At 35.8% G+C, this 21,397-nt stretch overlaps 1 protein-coding gene across 2 annotated transcripts in view; it reads left to right on the top strand.

Moving 5' to 3' along the window:
• ngfb (nerve growth factor b (beta polypeptide)) overlaps window positions 1-21,397 on the top strand; it is a 37,208-nt gene continuing 15,811 nt past the window's right edge. The window contains exons 1-2 of one of the 2 annotated variants that reach the window (XM_043241338.1): window positions 1-83; window positions 4,738-4,834. The gene's annotated coding sequence lies outside the window, so the exon portion shown is untranslated. Of the gene's footprint in view, window positions 84-4,737; window positions 4,835-18,357; window positions 18,508-21,397 lie in introns of those variants that run through there. The other variant, XM_043241337.1, reaches the window with a different exon arrangement.

Genomic DNA, 21,397 nt, shown 5'->3' with positions numbered 1-21,397 from the left:
AACAAAAGCACCCTGGACATTCTGTGAAATATCTTAAGTTCCACCAAAAAAAGTAGGTCGTACAGATTTGGAACGACACAAGGGTGAGTAAATGATGACAGAATTAACATTTTTTGTTAAGCTGTTCCTTAAAACTGTATTATATTTTGAACATATGACATAAGCTGCAGTATAAAGTAGATATAAAGCCAACAAGCAAAACCTGTTCACTACAGTGCAATAATCAATGAGCTGAATGCTTCAAAACAACTGGATTTCAGACCCCTCCCCCAATACCCCAATACATCCTATAGGAGCTGTCAAAGACAGGCAAGCCTAGACACATGCAATCTGCTCCACACGGGAGGGAAAGGATCCCCTACCCTTGTGTCTCATTCATCACACCAGGCGCCCAATAAACACACACACACATGCACACTCACACACAGGTAGACGATTCGCCCTCTAAACATTGCAGTACAAGTCTATAAAAAAATCAAGCACTCGTGGCTATTCGCAGTTGACATACATACTCCAGCATTCATTTGAGTGCTAAAAAAGCCATGCACACACACATGCATGCACGCTCCTGCATAATACATGCGCGCACGCTCGCACACTTATAACCCATAATCCACCCACACAGAAATTGAGAAGGGTTTTCCCCTGGTGCAGAATTAAAGAGCTCACGCTTCCCAGCCCCCACTTCCTCTTACCTCTTGCTTCCTGCACCTCAGAGCTGGGAAACACTGGCAGCTGAGCGCCTCGCAGAGCCAGACCACGTGCTCGTATTCATTATGTGGACCGAAATTCCCCTGGACACTCTCTACAGGCTTTAAGCCATAACACAACAAACACACGCACTGTTTATATGTGTACCGTATGTGTGAGGTTATTACCTTAACCAATAAACAATTTCCTGCAGAAACCACCACTTTCAGCCCAACGTCAATTCTTGCTTACATAATGTAGAGACTGCCATAACATGAACACATGCCCTATATAACAGTTATGGTATAGAATTATGCAAAAAGAGCAGGGTGGGTTTATCATATAGGAAGCTAAGCTGCGGGCTATAGTGTGAAAAATGCGTGAAATACCTCCTTATACACAGCAAACATGCAGGTTTGGGCATGCAAAATGCTACTTTACAGATTCATGATATCATCCCCTTCAGATAAACACGCCGCCAAAAGCTTTACATGTCAATCAGACGGTCTCTTCCTGTCTGAGTGGGTGGACTGTGCTCAGAATAAGCCACAATAACGACGGTACTGTATCCTGCTAGCCAAAAATGTGGTTATGTGCATCTTTAGCAATACCCTGAACTAATGAAACAAGAGCGCTCACAGCTGGCATCAGTTAGGTAACGTGTTAAAATTGGTAATTGAGGTGAGCTGTGTGAAATGTTATCGGAATTGACTCTCTCCATAAAGAAGCGATTGCATGGAGAACATCAGGACTCCCACTGACTGCGCTTCCTGAACTAAAGCACTTAAAAAACAATTTCTAATCAGTCTTCAGGTTTCTGCTAATATAATGACGCACTTGAGATACGTCGAGCAGCTTGGATTGAGCTGTGCATTCTTGCTGTGACATATCGAATTGCATTGACTAACAGAGATTCTATTGCATAATTCATAGCAGCTGTGTGTATATTATATCGATCACATGTCTTTTCCTATCTTCATCAGCGGAGGTCTGTTTGACTATGAATTGCAGAGTGATGCTCGAATAAGAGCTTGCTGTTATCACTGGCTCATGTTAAAGTAGATTCACCTGATTTTCTGATTACACTGAAGTCAATCAGTTCATGATATTAATAGCAGTGGGAGGAACCAAACTGCCTTTGAAATGAAGGTAAGAATTATAATTTAAACGATCCACGCTTTCATATACGAACTAGGTCAGGCAGATGACATCAAATGTAGACATATGTTCACCATTTCTATTTGTGTCCGTGGGTGACGTGTATCGACGCTGTGGTGTTTCCTGATTTACTGCATGAAAGCCCATGTTACAAGACCTGCAATCTAGATGTTCTATGAATCAATCAAAGCATTATTTATTACCTTATTTTCTATTTGTAAAACTTTTTTTAACCAGCAAGGATGCATGAAATTGATCAAAAGGGATAGTAAGGACATTTAAAGACATCTATTTTAAAATAAATGTCGCATTTTCATCACGGAATCCTAAAAAACATGCACAGGTATCTACAAAAACATCTGCCATCAGAATGAATAGTAAGTAGAAATGTTTTTTGAGTTGCAAATCAGAATATTAGAATGATTTCTGAAGGATCATGTGACACTGAAGACTGGAGTAATGATGCTAAATATTCAGCTTGCTTTGTTAAAATGAATAAAATAGTGGAGTATATTAAAATGAGAAAATGAATGAATGCAGCCTTGTTGAGCATGCTTCTTTTAAGAGCATTTTCTTAACTTGTGAACGGTATCTATGTCACGACAGAATTTCACAGCATTTAATGGCCTTTGTGCCTTCATTACTTGATTTTAAATGGTCCTGTGGCGGGACCAACTATTTCTTGTAACCTCAATTAGTATAAGGTCATAACACTGCATGTAAATTAATTATAGAAGAAATTATTTTCAAGAACGGTTTTTGTGACTTATAGCTCATCACACCACAGGATACTTTAGAAACTGCATCGACTATAAAGGAGGCTTTTGGATTCGGTGATTTAGGTGCATAAAGAATGAGACAATTAGATTGATATGAGCGATTATGAGTAGTCATTGTCCAACCCATAAAACCCCAAATTCATTGAATTGACTTTAGTGAAAGGCATAATCCTTTTCAAAAAGGAATACAAATCCATCTTTTTTGTCTCGTAAGAAAGGCACAATTGATACAAATGCCGCAAATGATTTTGATTCCATCTTAATGATTTTAATCCAGTTCACATCAGCATATCTCTCAAGTGGAGGAGAAAGTGGGTTAGATCTCATGAGTCGACTCCACGTTCTAGAAGCAACATGGTTCTTTTTCTGGCGGACCAGTCTTGCGAGATGTTTATCTTCCGGTGGAAATGAAACCACGATTTAATGAAGTTCTGCACTAAAAATGACGAAACCCGCATGAAGCTTTTGAAACTGCATGCCATTTAAATAATTCCAGCTTTGTTATTTAATTTACAATGGAAATGTGTCTGTATAATGCATCAAGAAGGGTTGCAGTGCACTAAACCCCAGAAACAAGACAGCAGCAGAAAATCTATATAGAATGATGCATTCCCTCCAATGTGAGGTGCATCATAAACAGATTGCAACAAAGGGGTTTAGAAACCTGCAGCTCTGTGAGGATCTATATCACATTGTGATGCATCTGTTTCAACTTTTATGTGGACTTTAAAGTGCATTACAAATGCATGCGTTATGTCATCAAAATGCAATATAAATAGAAAGAACCAGGAGACATTACTTGTCTTTTCCATTCTAAAGATATAAACACCATCAAATTATTACATAAACATGTTTAATTTCTTAACAGCGTCAGCACTAATTATTGTAGAACAGCCGGACATGTCAGGTTACTGCTGCGTCCTTAAAGCACCAAACGGATACAGCAATCGCTTCTGAAGTTTAACTAGAAATTCAAAGAGGAAAAACACTGAAAAATTGACTAACAGTAACTGACAGCTTGGGCACAGTGACACAAATGCTTAGTTTAGTGCTTTTGAGGTCAGTGCATGTTACCGTTAACCCGAAACATTGAAGTGAACATGGTTTTGTTTGGGAAAAGTTTTTTCATATTCATATTCTCCATTCGAGTAACAGAAGCCACAGGGTACTTAGTAATTATTGCAGTCGTCTCACTTTCCGCCCATGCTTGAGATACAGCTAAAGGGTGAGCTAACTAACTATAGGCCAGTGGGCTTGGGGTTGGATGAGGACAGTTGCTTTTTGGGCTGCGTTCCATTTAATATTTTCTTTCTACGGCGAATACGCAGCATAGTAAGATTTGTTAAATGTTAGAGCAGAGCCATCATCTGACACCTGGAGTCATCAGGCACCGAAAGGTCAGCTCTGTCCGTCTGTTAAATGCCACAGAAATGTCATTAACATAAAAATGGATGGGATGTAACTGAACAGGATTTTGAATGCCATTCAAAATTTTTGAACAGCACACATCCCACAGGAAAGGAGATATGAAATAATTGTAAAATAATTTTAAAGTCTGTGTAAAAATTCACAAAGTTTTTAGTTGGAAGTCAATTACGTTTTCTTATTTTTTTGTGTATGAATATTTTGATCTATAAAAAAAAGTAATAATAATAATAAAACAAAATAATATTTGTTATACAAATTATAACAAATAATAATGAATGTGTCTTCAATTTCTGCATACAAATTTTATAATGACATTATGTCTGCGGTATAATGTGAAAAATGTCAATATCCTGAAATTGTAATAAACTGCCTCAAAAGTTTGAAATAAAAACATTATTTTGTAAAATATTTAACTATTGATTTAAAGTACAAATTTTATTATTTAAAGTCAAATTCTGCTTCAAATATTTGTGAAATTTGTAAAAAAATAAAAAAGTAAAAATGAATAAAGAATAATAATAATAAATGTAAATGTAAAAATAAAATTGTTAAATCATATGTTAGTTTTCGAAAGTGGTTAACACTATAAATTTGTAGTTATTGTTTCCAAGTTCGACATTTATGTAACTAAGTAAAACAGCAGACAAACAATCCCATATTTGCTTCTTTTTCTGTTTTTCAGGTTACATCCTCGCTGATGTTAAACTGCTTGATTTGAGGGTCTGGAATTGCGTTTTTATAATCTCAAGAGACCCGCCTGAAGAGTTGAGAAAAGGAAGGTAGGAAAGCCCGGTCAGGGAATCCTAATGACTTTATTGATTGTGACACAGACATGTATAAATGCCTGACATCGCAGCACGCCATCAGAGTTCATCACCGAAACAGAAGGGAAAATTGCCCACAAATCTCATCTAAACGACTCTGACAAATGACTCTTTACATACAAGTAGGAAGGAGCTCTAGAAGCTCACAGCACGCTGCAAGATGCAGTTATCCAAATTACTGAAGGAGGCATTAACATCGGAGGCATAAATTACTGTCTTTAAAAATGTAGTCTGTTGCTCTGTAAACCAAACCTGCACATTCTGTTGCTGTGAGACGACACAGCCGAGCGCTGCAAATCTGGGATGCATTTAAACGCACGTGGTTAAATGTGTCAAGTCTCAAACCTAAATTTTCTTGCATCTTAACTTGCTCCTTTTTGAGAAACAAACGAGCGCTCTCATTTCTGCTCCATCCCCCAATACGATCCCCCTCCCGGCGGTAAAATCCCATTCCAGTGTGCCTGTGTGCAATTGCCTCAACCCAGTGATTTATGAAAAGGAGGAAAAATCTCTGTGCAGATGGGACTGAGAGGTTAGAGAGAGGTATAAATATTCTTGATCATGTATTCAGCTGCCCCCGAGGTCCCCCCGTAATAGACGGTATATCTTCTAGTGCCATTAACCCATGAGATCAGACGTGGCTGCGCGTTACAGGGACAAGGAAAGCAAATTACGCGGAACCGCTCGCGATCACACCTGTGTCCTATTCTCTAGCGTAACCTGGGTGTTGTTATTGTCACCTTCACCGTTAGAATATTGACAGTGGGATTGTTTTCGGAGAGAAAAGCGCTAGTTGAAAGCAACGCTGGCCCTTTGTAGTGCGAATTGGGTCTTTGTTAGTGATTCTGTTTGATCATCTCTAATTGAAAAGCACATCCGTAACATATCCCAGTGTTTTTTCATTTTGTATGAACAGTCCGTGCCATAATAATCAATAAAAAACAACACACGTCCTTTGGCTTTATTTACGCATTTCAATAAATCATCTTTATATTCCATCATCTATAGAGAAATAGTTTGATAGTTTGCTGTCTCTACCTTCTGTATTTATGTGCATTTTAACTTAACATTCACTGAAAAAAATGGCTGTGGGAACAATTTTCACTAAGAAATTGCACAAACAATTACAAAAACAGCATTTTAGACATTTTAGAGAAACAAAATTGTTTATTATTATTGCTTTAAAGAGGTTAATTCACCCCAAAATGAAAATTCTGTCATTAATTACTCACTGTCATGTTATTTTCTTTGTGCAAAAAAGTATTCTTGTAGTGTCACAAAACTGATGTCAAATGGACTGTTTGACCATGTTTTACCACATTTATTATGTTTATGGACCCGGATCATTTTAGTCGTGTTGCTGTCTAAGGAGGGTCGGATAGATCTCAGATTTCATCAAAAATTTCTTAATTTGTGTTCCGAAAATTAACAAAGTTCTTACGGGTTTGGAACGACATGAAGGCGAGTAATTAATGACAGAATTTTAATTTTGGGGTCAACTAAGGCTTTAATATATACAGTGCCCCATCGGTACCCTTGGTAAATATGATTAGTTAATATGAGACCATTTCTTCATGCTGAATCTCTCCAGATCCTTCAGAATACCAGCTCCATGTTGGTGCTTCATTTTCTAGAGTGTTTAGGTCAGAGAACTGGGGCGGCATTGGCAAAAGCTTCATTTTGTGCTCAGTGACCCATTTTTGTGTTGATTTCGATGTATGTTTTTTGCTGGTATTTCAAAAAATCCATAATGCTATGTATCTGAACAAGAACTCCAGGACCTCTAAAGACCTAGCAGTATATTTAACATTTTTATCCATTTGTTCTAAACTCATCTGGTGGGTTTGACTATTGAATATGATGGACTGAACGAGAGAGGAGAATGTTTTTTGAAACCCTTCTGTTGCAGGGGCTGTTGATACATTTTGTAGGCTTTCTGGCCCCAAGACTCAACTAGCTGTGATCCTTGGAGAGTCTTTGTCCTTCAAACTCTCCTCCTCACCCTCACCTAGAGGGCAACTCTCCTGCAGAGTTTAGCTTCAACCTTGAAAAACCCTGAAAATAGACCTATCCTGAAGACCTTGATTAGCTGGTTCAGGTGTGTTTGATTGCGGTTGGCGCTAAACTCTAAACTCTTAAACACCTGATATAAACTCATGTCCTCTTCCAGGCAGATTTCTAACATCTTCAGATGATTGGAAGCAATTCATTATTGCCCTGATGGTGAAAACTGAGATTTTCAGTCATTTGGCTTTTTTTCTTACACTCACTTTGAAGCTCAACAATCTTGTTCTGCACATCAGACCTATATTCTTTGATTTTACTCCTTGTGACGGGTGATTGGTGAATTTGGCCCTTGTGTTCCTTGTATTTATAATCTTGTGGAACAGGAAGTCATGACTGGATAATTTCATGCTCCTAGTCACCCTGGTGTGCACATGTGTAAATATGAATGAGAAAATACTTTAGAAATATTTCCATTGATTTACAACTGATGCTGATCCTTGTCAAAAGGTGAGCTTGGCATGACTTGGCACTGTCCGTCTACTGCTTGTTTACATAGACCAACAATTAAAAAATAGGGCAGATGGTAACGCTGGAGTGGATTGCGTATGCAGCACCACCACTAAAGTGGGACACTCCTCACAGGCAGTTACCCCTTCTAAATTAGTTCAAAGTCACCATGAAAATAAAACTGACACTTTTTATTTCTTTATGGAATATTGAAGTGTTTATTATGAATAATTTATTCATGCACATCAATGTTTTAATTAATGTGTCCTCATAATCTTTAAAAAACATACCAGTTTTAACAGTTTTAGGGCAGAACAATAATCTCTGTCTTAATATTCCCTTCCCAGGTAACTTTTTTTTTTTTGTGGGAACTGTTTGTTTTGAAATGTTTCTACAACATAGAAATGTCCAGGTTACAAAAACGTCTCTTACATTATTCTAATAACTTATTTTTTGTACCCCAAATATGTTATTTGAATGTTTATTTAAAAAGTTTATTCTAGTACTCTAAAAGTGTTAAAATGTCCTGTTTTACTGTTGTGATAAGAACTATTTTTAAAGGTTACAAAATACAATATTCTACAAAATTTTGAACCCAAAATATGTTATTTACAAAGTAATTTTTAATATTCTATGATCATTAACTTTCCATTTTTCTCGTTGTGAATAGAACATTTGTAAATCAGAACATTTTTAACATTTAACATTGAGAACAGTTATTAATGCTTTTTCTCAATGCTGTTGGAACAGTTATTAAACGGTAAAGTTCCATAAACATTGCTTTAAGAATGTTTTGCACCAGCAATTATGCAACTTGAATTTTCTCTACACCATCTTAGATAAGTTTTAGAAACATGTTCTATGAATTATATATAAATAATGGTTTTGTGTTAACATTTTGAGAACATTATTATAGATCAGATAACTTTGAAAAAACATTCTTTTGCTGTTATTGGAAGAATGTCTTCTCATATCTTTTAGGAATTCTTTTCAGAATGTTAGCCAAAGTTCTAAAACTTTACATTTGCTTTAGGAATCATTTATTTGCTTGACAGCTTACTAGGTTTTGGAACATAAAATTTAGTTCATCGCTACCTTCAGTGTTTCTGAAATGACTTTTTTTTTGCTTCTCCTCTTTGGTTTAAATATTACAAGTTTTCAATATAATACATTTAATGTAAAGCAAGCTAATTTTCTCTCACAACTGAGGCCGTCACAGCATGTTTGCTGCCAAGTGGACACTGGTTTATCATATCACATTATACAATGACCTGTAGCTGCGCTGCGAGTGGAAGTCAAGCTTAATTAACTAATTAATTGAAACTTCCAGCTGCTGGTTGCAGCATCTGTTGTTGGAATCTTCTGTCGAGCGTCTCCAGTGAGAATTAATTTAGTCTCTCTGCTAACAAGCCATTGGTGGGTCAAATCTGCTCCCTTCAGAGGACTTCAAAAACAAGATACATGCATAATTACTCTTTGCAAAGTATGTTTGGAAATACAGTCATCCGTTAAAATGAACTGTGCATCAGGCTAGATGCTTTCGCAGGCATCGTCTAATTTATGCATGTGTTGCTGCCCTGGTAAACACTGAGGTGGGGACAGTCCAGTGTCTAAAAAGCGCCCTCTCGTGGTAGAACACGGAGCCTGCGTTGATTATAAATGATTAGGGAGGATTGGCTGCAGCACAACTATTAGGCTGAAATTATTTTTTGACTTTTATTGAATGTGAAACACTCCAGCTGGGAAGTTTGGAGATAACAGTTGTTCTTGTATAAACATCTTTACACCACCCAGTACGGCATTTCCACAAGAACATTTGTTGCAGAGTTTTAGATGCAACAGAATGTTTGATGGACACCACAAGGAGGCAGCACATGTGTGTCACCAATCTGATGCTTCTGTGCTGAGTTTTCCATCAATCAGTGCTCTCCGTGTTGCTAGTAGTTAATTAGTGGTGCTTGCCAAAGCGAGCATCAATAATCACTTGTTTTGGTTTGACCAGTCCATCCATCAACCACTGAGCAATGCCATAGCTACATGAGAAAACCGCTCAGAAGAACTTGGCAACCACATTCAAATTCGGCAACCACACGTAATATTCAGTTAGCTTACTCAATATTTCTCGATAAAGAGCAGTCAGTGTGAGTGTACAAGAAAATCTAAAGTTTTATCTCGAAGTATATTAACCCAATTAATTTTGTTGTAACTGATCAGCTAACAAGCAACGTTTTGAGAACTTTGGCTCACATTCTGGTTATGAATAAAATTCTGAACAAACACTCTTCTAGTAATGTTATTAGAATGTTTGTTCAAAGTCAATCCAATGTTCTGAAAATCTTTGTTTATACATCATTCATCTAATGTTTTTTCTGAAACAGTTTAGTTTAGTACATTATTAAATATTGATGTTTAGAGAACTTTCAAAAGTAACTTGCAACATTTCACATAACAACACTGAACGGTGTCATTTTAATATAATCGATATAGATATATATGTCTTTGTAAAGGTTTAATTTGAGTTAAATTCATTTTTATTTCAGTTTTAATACTTTTAACTAAAAGAAATTTTTTTTTTATGTAATTTTTTTAGTAAGAGTCTTGTTTAATAGTGTTAACTATAACTATAACTATAAAAACCCTGACACTAAAATATATTAGCAGTTTTTTAAGCTACTGTCCATAAATGCATTTCGACATTTAAATTCTGAAACCAAATGTCAAGACTAACAATGCTTAAGTCTTATAATCTGGAAACCATTTGATCGTATGATTGAGAGAGTATTAGAGCAAAATCCAAAAACTTTTGCTTCATTTATCCAGCCAGTGGCCTTAGTTTTACTCCAAAATCCCTGATTCGTCTCATAAGATTAATTACAAAGGAATTTTCCCTTCCTTTTCTCCCCAGTGACGAAGGAGAACAATGAACAGAGAGGGCTGAATGGACAGATTGGAGAGGAGTGTAAATGACAGTGGGAGGTACACCCAAGAGATGTAATGGGTCACTACACGTGCAAAAGAAACCTGCTGGATTTACTCAAGCAATTATTTATTCCATTTGTAGTATTATTTTTGATTATCAGCCAAATTAATCGAGGCAGCGCCTGGGGGTTCATTGTATTCTTCTGAAGCAATGCACGTTCATTTGGAGAGGGTCTTTGTGCTAATTCCTTAAAAGATGGTAGCTTTTTGGACCGCTTCTTGGATTTCAAAGGTGAGAGGGGTCACTTGATCTGCCAGTGCTTATTAGGAGGGGCTTCATGACATGCAATAGCTTAGGAGCTCTTCTATAGTGATCTCTGTATAGTGTTTGTGTGTGCACACATATGCTGTGGGTGGAAATAGTACCTTGGCAAACCTAATCCTCTAACTGGTAATTCATCTTGCAACTTAGACATAATAACTTAGATAAGCTTTAGACAAATTGGTGTGTTTTTAAGTTGCTGGAGAATTCTAGTACACTACTTGACATTATTCATTAGTCAGTCTGATTGAAGGTCATAATGAGCACCGCTGTGATGCTTGTTTGTTCTGTGAACATTCCAGTTGATATTTATTGAAGGCCTGAGCCATATAAGAGAATATTTTAGATCAAAATATTTTAAATTGCCACTATTGTGGATTTGCAGCTCTAAGTGAAGGAAAACATCCTGCATCATTTTAAATCGGAAAGTGCACCGTGTATAAATTTATTGTCTCTCAAAAGAAAGAGTCGACTCTTTGTTTTTACACCGAATTCCTAGCCGTTTCACGTTGACACCAAAATGAAACATTAGCACGTTGGTCTGAATGAAAATGCAAATTCCTTCTTTGACACTAGGTGCCGCTTTTTGGAGCATTACAGGCTCATCACCGTAGGGGTTAAGAAATTATTAAACGTATCGTTTGGCAGTCGTTGAACAAATAAGGTAAAAGTAATGCATATTATAAGAAAATGAAAGTGTTTTTAACGTTGTATGCATGTCAACCTGTTGTATGGGACTCCTAAAACCAGAATAGGAAGATTCTTAACCCATAATAACAAATAACATAAATTTAACAACAATAAATAACATAACTGTAACAACTTTTAATAGAAGTAATGAGGTCAAATTGTCATGAATTAAGAGCTATTTTAGTTTAGACTTTTATCTAGTATACACTATTTTTTGTTTTTAATTTTATTTACATTTTTATTTTGTACAATTGAAATTGTACACAAAGGTTTTCTGTTCTTTTTCCTGTTGTAAATTGCTACTTTATCATCAGCAATGTTAAAACAGATAGTCTCCATTAGTTTTATGCCCTTCCGTCATGTTTCACTTATCACATCGTGTTGACAACTCCTAAGTACTGAGCGATATAAGCTTGTGATGCGGACAGACAGGACTCATCAAAGTGTTTCCTGTACAAGCTGATGATGTGTGTGGGCAGATGTTTGTAACGTGGCTGTGTTATGGAGGTCACCGGAAATCTCTAGAACATCTGGAAAAACACAATTATCTAAACTGACAAAACAGGTGGAGATATTATCTTTTTATTCCCTAGAAACATCTCACATACAAGACTCTTCCCACTTGTTTTCTTTCTCAAAATTCTCCAAGCATCCAGAGGGAAATCATATTAATTTACCATTTCTTTAACTTTGAGGCTAAATATCAGTGGGTCCACAGCAGATACAACACTCATTGAATTGTTCAGCTGAATCATTCAAAAGAGTTGATTCATTCAGGAGTGCCTTTATAAGGGAGTATATTAAATAATCCAATAGTCCATTCAAAAGAGCTAATACATTCAAAAATGAGTTGGTTGCCTTTTTGAATGAGTAGTTGAATCATTTGTTCAACCGATTTGTTCATAAACACTGAATCATTCAGGAATGAAACCTCACTACTGAGTGTTCTGCTTTGTACTGTTTCTGTTTTCTTTGGTACAGTAAAAAGAGAATGTTGCAATTCTGTGTTAAAAAAACTAATTTGTGTTTATTTAATATTAATCTTTTGTTTATTGATTTGTATATATATATACTTGAAATCTGCTATTTAATAATCTTCTCTAATTAAATATATACTTAAAATAAAGTATATTTGATTGTACCAAAGTTGAACTGTTATAGGTTCCTCTTCTTATAGGTATATTCTTTGCATTTAAAAGCTGATAATGTACAGAGTTCATACAATCCTTATTAATATAATAAAACATATTTAGACATTAGAAATGTGCACTGTTCAATACAAAAATACTCCAAATCTCCAAATTAAGTTCATTATGTTTTAAGTGGAATGTCAATGTTAACTGTATAAGTAAACGTATTTTAAATCAATTATGGTATAGTTTTTTGTTTTTTTTTTGTTAGGGTAGATAGACATGTTTATCTTTTGCATTGTCAGTTGAAAATTTCAACCTATAAGTAGTGCTATTTTTGCTGCCTTGCATGCATTCAGTGTAAAATGCTTTAGTATATGCTGATATGTCTCATAAAAACTCTTCATATGATATGACCTATCCTTTCAATAAACAGGAACAGCAACATAGTTTATTGAGAGATAATAACCCTTATTTAAGTCTCATTTTAGCCTAGTTAAAAAAATGGGACAAAAGATAAGATAAAACAGTCAACACTTAACTAGCATTTAAAATGGTGACCTATGTAACGCCATACACGGATATACAACTGATTATATTAAATTTTTTTTAACTCTCATGGATTTGTATGGAGTACATTTGAAAGATAAAGAAATTTTTGTCTGAGAATGTGATGTACTGATGTCGAGGGGAAATAATGCCTACATTGAAGAAAACGAACAAAGGGGCGCCATGTGCAGACAGCGAGAGTGTGAATTAACACTTCTATTATTGTGGCATAAAATCACTTTTCCCCCTCAGGATAAAAATGCAAATTTTGTTCAAACCTCAAACTATGCCACATATTCATATAGAGCAACAGTATAGCTGCTGGTTTTGTTCATATTGAAGGCACTATTCATATTAAAGGTCATTGAGCACTTAATGTGGTGAAAAATCCATTTTAAAGTGCGTATTTGTGATAATAAAGAGAATCCATCCATTTCTAACAGCTGTGAAAAACAGAATCAGTTGCATCTATAGTCTATATGAAATAGCTCATTATGTTTTCTAAATATTTTTCTTTCGTGTTCCACAGCTGAAGGAAAGTCAGTTTTGCAGGGACACGAGGGTGAGCAAATGATGACAAATTTTTCATTTTTAATGAAATGTCCCTTTGAAGCTGAAGCATTAGACACTATAAAGACTCATCTGTTTTCCATTGCTTAGCAAAGTATGTTGGCCTCAAACAAAAAGAGCAATGAAAAATTTCACACTTCAGCTTGAATACTTTAGTGTCATACTGTAAAAGCTGAGATTAACTAAAAGATTCCTAACTAAATGGCTAAAGATAAATTCTTCAGGATTCTCCAGAAGATTATATGGTTATTAAAAGGCCCAAATAGTGTTTAAGGGAAAAATGTTGGTAGAATTTAAACAAAAAAAGCTTGATAAGTATGCTCTCTTTTGCTGGTCTTTTAATAATGTATGTCAGCATGAAGAGTTTTTCTTTCTACCAAGTAGTTCACACGGATTTCCAGTCATTATCACAATCCCTGCGCTAAAGCTCTGTTTCTCATTGACGTAATCAACCGAACACGTTCAAAGTCAATATTTTCAAAGAGGCGGCTGTCTGTTCCAAAGAACACAAAATGGCGGGCTTTTGTGAATTTCTGTCCATGCTGTTGTCAGGAAACCGAAATCCAGCATGGAAATCGACCTTTACATCTGACACAACACAGATACTGTCTTTCCATGTGTCAAAAGCTAAATGATGTCCGTCCTGATGGCTCAAGGAGAAGGTCAAAGGGTCTTTTGGCAGCAGATTCTTGATCTTCGGAGTCTGAATTCCTTCATTCTGACTGTATGGCAGAGTCTTGAGAATCTGCAGAGCTGAGGAGACTTTCTTCTCATCTTATGAACAACACTTGGCTCATGCTCGCGTTCAGAGGAAATGACTTTTCCTAGCCACTCTTCATCTCAAGTGCAGAATGGGGGGAGTGCATAAGTTCAGCTTTCGAGTGCATAAGTTCATTATTGTTCACGCTGCTGTGTGTTTGAGTTACATAAATGGTATTGTTGAGATTAGTATGCTGCTGCAGTACATCTGTGTGATTTTCCAATTATGGATCGCTTCTCTGTGTTGTCACAGTGAATGCGTTTGCATGTACTGTATAACAGAAAGGCTACAGCCATAAGAAATGCATTAACACGAGGCTTTGATATCATTGTTTTATCTCCAGTTTTGATGTCAAAATTGTGAACATGGAATGAGTTGGCAGAAAACGTGTGCTTACGTGTAAAGCAAGATCAAGGTAATGTGAAAAACCTAGGCATGGTTAGTACAGTATTGGTTTAAAAACTATAGATAGATCATAAAAAAGGTATAAATATAGAATACAAAAAATATTCCTATAAAAAAAAAAACTAAACAAAACAAATTCCTTTTATTTCTAGGTTTTACTGGATGTTATATTTGTAGACTGTATTTGTTAAGACTTGAATTTAAATCCAGGTTTAAGTGGTTCTCTCATCTACCTTCACACCAGCGTGTCTACATTATTTTACTCCTTCCCCCTTTTTTCTTGCCGTGTGCTACTGTACTGCCTTTTGATGTCTTTTGAAGATATTAATCCTCCTTTTCATGCTTGATTCAAAATCCTTACTGATTATTTTCATGAAAGAATTTCAAACCAAGGAATTTATTTTTCATCCTTTCTGAGTGTATTTTGAGGGGGAAATTAATAGGAAATGATCTTGTAATTCTTTTCATCTGACTTGCGAGTCAGAGGTGGATGATAAATGCGAACAGACTGCGTCCGTGCAAAAGATCTGTTTGCACTTATTTCTCAAAACTGTGAAAGTTGAGCCGCTTCCTTAGATATCGCATAATACATGCACAAAACTGAGATGTGGCTATGGAGATCCGAATACGAGACCCAAGGTGATTTGTCTTTGTTATGATATGTTCAGTTTGTTCCTATTCAATTACTTATTTCACACTCCTCAAAAGACATCTGATGACATTGACAGATTGCATGGCAGTAGCTAGAATTAATAGATAGGTCTGACACAAAGCCTTGAACATTTGTTGAACACAATAGTGTGTACAACAATCTTGATCACTGAGAACCTGCAACCAATTTAAATGGCAATAATACATATTTATCTCCACCCATCTATTCCAGGTTTGTTTACCTGTGCTTGTTGTAGTTTCATTTAATTATAAAGAAAAGGATCATTTGTTCCTGGCCTGAACAGGAAATTACAAAAGATGAATGCACTTTGTTCAGTGTTTGCCTTGACTCAGGGTTTAACATCCTTTCAAAATAAGTAGGGTTTTGGATTTACCCCAATTTATGAAAACCTGGATGTCGTTCCATGTTACTTTGTTTCTCTGTAATAGGTGATATTTCAAATAATCCTTCACTGTTTCTTTTCTAAACCATTAAATTCAGCCTTAACTTATAAACTGTCCTTATCTGGTAAGACTGGTCTTTTCGGCAAGTTTAGAAGGATTTTGCTTCAGCTAAGACCAGACGGTATACACCTGGTTTAATTTTTGTTGTATGCTACAGTAAATGAGAATAAGCTTGACCAGATGTTACCAGAAAGACTGGCTCAGGAGATTCGATGTTAAAACCTCGACACAACTTCCTTGAGAGAACTCACTTCAGTTTTGTTCTATTAGTCAGCCCATGTTTCAGTACCAGTGTCTGTAGTCATGCTTATTGAAACTATGCTCAAGACCTTCTTCCAGACGCTTAGTTTTCTTTCCCTGCTGTTTTTTGTTGAAAACAGCAGAGAAACAAGAGTCCTGAGCTCATGCCAATACCAACAAGAAACAATACTGTTTGGAATGCCACGGCCTGCAAACCTTAAAATCACTTTTACACACTTACATATGGCCAGAAGTCATTTACTTGATTGATTGTTTGCAAACAAGACAATTACATATCACCTTTATTGTTAAATAAAAATTTTATGCTGCTAGCCACATCATCACCACATAAATTGCAATGCGCTTTGATTTCGATATTATTATACATCACCTCATTTGACCTTGCACATCTGTGCGGTTGTGAGAATCCATTCCTCCATCTCCACCAATGAAAAGCGAGACATTAATATAATAGCCTAAAAAAAAAAGTGAAAGTGTCGTGTATTTGTTTGACAAACACAAACAGCAAGCTGACGGTGACCTCCATCCTCCAGTGTAAAACCGATCCATACAGTTTGAAAAATAGACCGTGCTGCTATTATGTTGAGGGACTGAACTGAATATCTGTTGCAGGAAGCTCTGCTCTTTGAGGTTCTCTATCGTGGTACTTGCCAAGACAAGCATCATTATTGTTTATGATGAATAATTGCGAAACATGTTAACTGACAAAGTTGTTTAACTGGCAAATTTCTCTACCACCATCTCTATTGCCCTGAAATGCAAGGTTTTAGAGAGTGTTGCAATTCAGCCATCAGATGGAAAAACACATGTTTATGAGTCTTTGATTGGCCCCAAAATGTAAACAAATGTGTGTTGCTGGGCAGCTTCATTGCTGTGCAAATGATCCTTGACGAATCTGGATATTGCAAAATGCCATTGAACTAACAAGGTCCGACTTGCACTGGAATGCTTCGTCTAATGTGCATTTGTTATAGAAATCCCATTATAATTATGTTTCATTTTTGGAATTACCTCAGGATGTAACAAAGACTTCGGAAATCCTGTGCAAGTACCTCTCTGAATCTGCACGTCACAACAACAGTTTTAATTTAAGCAATATTGCAGGAGTTGCGTTAGTACAAAAGTTCTGTAAACAACAACATAATATCAACCATATGCTATTTTGTATGCTACTTTTGCTATTTAGCTTTTTTTCCACCAACAAATAATAGTTTAACAGTTACAATGTGGTAAGCCATATAAATTGAATTTTAACTATTGAACATATATCGTTATATACACAATGAACCCAGTTATTAGATGTGAAGATCTGTTCAATTATTCAGAAATGGATTAGGATTGGTTGCTTTGTGCTAGTAGTGATGTTGAGGTGAGGTCATGCGGCCTATGACTGGATTTGTGACTGCTGGTGTCACGTGTGAAATTCCAGTGATTGCTGTTGTGTCTTTGTGATGTTATTTTAAGAGGTTGGCATATGCACTCTTTACAATCCTGCAACAAACACAAATCAAAGGGTTACAACGAAGTTGAGTCACTATTAACTCAGCCTTAAGCAGACTCTAAAGTTCACAGCATGAGATTGTCTAGAATGTTTAAGCCTTAGTCACTAGCTAACGTGTCTGCTATGTGCCGTGAAGACATGCAAAAGCTATGAACCACAATACTTTATTTGCTATAAAAACATATTCCAATACATGGAGAACTTTCACCTGCTGAATCACGATGCATTCATTGATTATTCTGGTACAACATTTCTTTTTAGCTGACATCAACAAACCTACATTTTTACATTACATTTACATTTAATATATATGTGTGCGTATATTGTGGCATAGCATACAAAGAGATAAATTACTTTTGTGTTTTTTCTTGTGCAGCTGAAAAGAGCTTTTTTACATCTTAAGTAATTTATTTCTTTCCACCTCAGAATGTCTGACTTCTTTTTCCCAGCATTTGTATCTTGATTCTCACAATTCACAATTTTTTTTTCTTGCCATTTTATCTTGAATTCTCAAGTGCAAGACAAAAAGTCAAAATTCAGATATAAAAAGTTGCCTTTACCTATTTATTTGTTTATTTTGTAGCAAATATGGACTACTACACTTTAAGAAGTGAAAATGATTGTGAACTAAAAGCTTGAACCTGTCAGGTTTTAGGACCAGTGGCTTCCCTGTCCAGAGAGGAGGCACTAAGACAGGGGACTTCTGGCTCTAACTACCACAGCAATCAATTTCTCAACAACAGGAGCTGCTTCGGACTGGGTGACAAGAGCATTCTGTTTCCCTATTCAGGATTAAACTTTGGAGCAAAAGTGGATTATTAAAACATAAATATAAGGCATCATCTGATAAACTTTCTGAAGTGATAGAGAGTGAAGAAGAGGAGGAGAGAGGTAGGACAGTTTGATAACACATGCATGCATTTAATACTTTACAAGTGAAGTTGTTTCCATAAATGCTGAAGTACTTTGTGCCTGTAAAAATGCTAGAACAAATTAGATTTTTGGTTGAACCTTGGTCCACCTTTAACTTAAACCCTAACCTGGACAGTTTTTTCTTTTAAATAATCTTCTGATTTAATATTATTTTCTATCCCTATCTATACATCATACAGAAAGGTCTGTTTTGTACTGAATTTTTAGAGCCAAGGTTTATGCATGTATTGTACGTAAAAGAGTTTACGACAATACCTATAGGAGTAACTTAATTCAAAGTCTTCAGGGGCAACCAACAATCCCATTTATCCCATCTTTGAGGGGCTTAAAGGGTCCCTTCAAACTTCAGGATCATCAGGTTACCATTGCAATACGGGCCATAGCAGCGCTTTCAGCTGCAGCACACATGCACAAACCTCTACTCACACATGACTCATATTACCTCCGGTCATACACTGCTGAGGATGTAGCATCAGGTCAGACATACCTTCCATATTTTTCATATCATGAAAGTGCACAAACTTTCAGCGCCCTCCTGGTTTTTTTTTTTTTTTTTTTTCTTCATTTTTGCTCTTCTGTTTTAAGGCAGACATGACTGTAGCCATCTCAGTTACCTACATCACTCATTAATGATTCATGAGTACCAGTCATTACAAGGCATAATATGTGTGGTACAGCGTACACATGGAAGCCATGAAACATTCGCATTCTTGCGAGGCATTCTTTGACTTTTTGTAAGGACGGTGCAGCTTGTATACATGCCATAAAAGAAAAATGGCTTAAAAATGCTACATTATTTTAAAGTGTTAATTAATCCAGTGTTTTATACTTCTGTTTTTTTTTTTTAAAGAATAGTTCACACAAACTTAATTTATTCAAGCTCTTTATAACTTTTCATTCTTCCGTGGAACACAAAAAAGTACTTATAAATGCTATAATTAGAACTGGGGATTTTGAGCTTATAAAAGGAAAAGCTCTATAAAAGTATCATAAAAGTAGTCCATATGACTACTTTTTGTGTGAGAAGCAGACTAAAGTTTAAGCCAATATTGACTTACAAATGAAATTATTTGAAAGTTCGGTAATACTTTATTTTACAGTTACATCTATTAATTGCTTGTTAGCATGCATATAACTAGAATATTATACATTCATTAGTTCTAATTAAGTACATATTAATGCCTTACTCTACATCCCTAAACTGCTGATTAGCAGAAAATTACCAAAACTTTTGTCTGTTCTTCACACAAAACTATTGTATAACTTTAGAAAACATTTTAGCATATAGGGAGCTAGTAATATAGTATTTGGACCAATACATTTTTTTTTTTTTTTTTTTGTGCTTGGCAATTCTTCGTTCTTATATTGAATATAAAGACCTGGAAGTACTTCAAATATTCATGTTTTGTATTCGACAGAGTTTTGTTAAAAACCTCACAAGTATGATTTTTGAATGAACTGTGCCTTTATGTATTTGCTGTTAGTATCTAAAGTAACTTAGATTTCATTCTGTTTAGCCAGATGTTTATTCGGGTCAATTGCCACATAGAAAGCCAGGTTTGTGCACTATGATGTTCTCCAGACACCTGACACACTTTCAGCTTCACATTTTCAAAACAACAGGTTGTCTTTTGCCCTTTAATGATGATCCAAGTTCTTGTGCCGTTTCTCTTTTAGAAAGGACAGTGTTTGTAGGAGAAGGAGAAGCTGATCCTCACTGAGCCAAGTGATCTGTACTATTGGCCGACTTTGTAGGCTTTGTAGAGCTGAAAGGCCACATACACACTTGCTCTGGGAGTGAGAACAGCATTTAAATGCAGTTTAAAATAAATTATTGTTCTGTGTGTGTACCTAATACAGGTGTTGCGTCTTGAATTAGCCTAATTATCATAAAAACAGTTTGTGTTTCTAAGTTGTAAACAAGAAAAATGGATGCCAAAAATTTCAAATGTTGGTTGTTAACTTTTTTTTGAAGCAGCATTAGCTATAAGAGACAATACTGTTCAAAAGTTTGGGGTAAGTGATATTTAGAGGAAATTAATATTTTTATTAATCAAGGATGCATTGAATTCATCAAAATATTCAGCTTTGTATCACAGAAATTAATTACAGTTCAACATAGAAAACATTTATTTTCAATTGTAGCAATTACAGGTTTTTTCAAAGTTTTGATCAAATTAATGCAACCTTAGGGAACACATAAGACTTCTATCAGAAACATGTCAAATCTTACCGACCCTAAACTTTTGAACAGTAACGTATAATATTGTCCTGCATTTTTTCTTTTACTTTTTTTTTTATCAAACTTTATTTTTTATTTATTAATTTTTCTAATGCATTTGTATGTCAAGATATTTGTCAGATTTTTTTAATGAAACTAATTTTGTAGTCTTTTCATAATGCATAGTTTTAAATTAGATTGTAAAATGTGTCTGTCAGGTTTGTAAAGTGAACTCAGAAAGAAAGTTCATCTTTAAACTCTAAAGACAAGTGACAAGCGTAATTAGCTGCAGTGTGTATATAGGCATTGTAAAACCAAAAGCGGCTTCCCAACTTCTGTCTGTATGCTTTGAAATATTTATTGTGGTCCGTCAGGTACTTTAAAAATAGCCGTAACTTTCAAATTTCAACATCTGCCAACACATTCTCACAAAAGGAAAAAATTTCCATTTGGCCTGAAATTCAAGAACCGAACAAAGGGGGAAAACTTGACTTGCCGTCTTGCCACAGACCCTCACAAGACATCACTCTCTTTGGGATTTTAGTCCACCTGCCCCCTTTCCCACAACCATCCGAGGCTTTCAGAGGGGTTTATGGTGTCAGCCTTGGGGGGGGGGTTACTGGTGAT

This window comes from Puntigrus tetrazona, chromosome 6, assembly GCF_018831695.1.
Source record: "Puntigrus tetrazona isolate hp1 chromosome 6, ASM1883169v1, whole genome shotgun sequence".
In the NCBI taxonomy this organism is placed as follows: domain Eukaryota; kingdom Metazoa; phylum Chordata; class Actinopteri; order Cypriniformes; family Cyprinidae; genus Puntigrus; species Puntigrus tetrazona.
The sequence above is the reverse complement of the archived record's forward strand: the minus strand, read 5'-3'. Positions and strand labels throughout refer to the sequence as shown.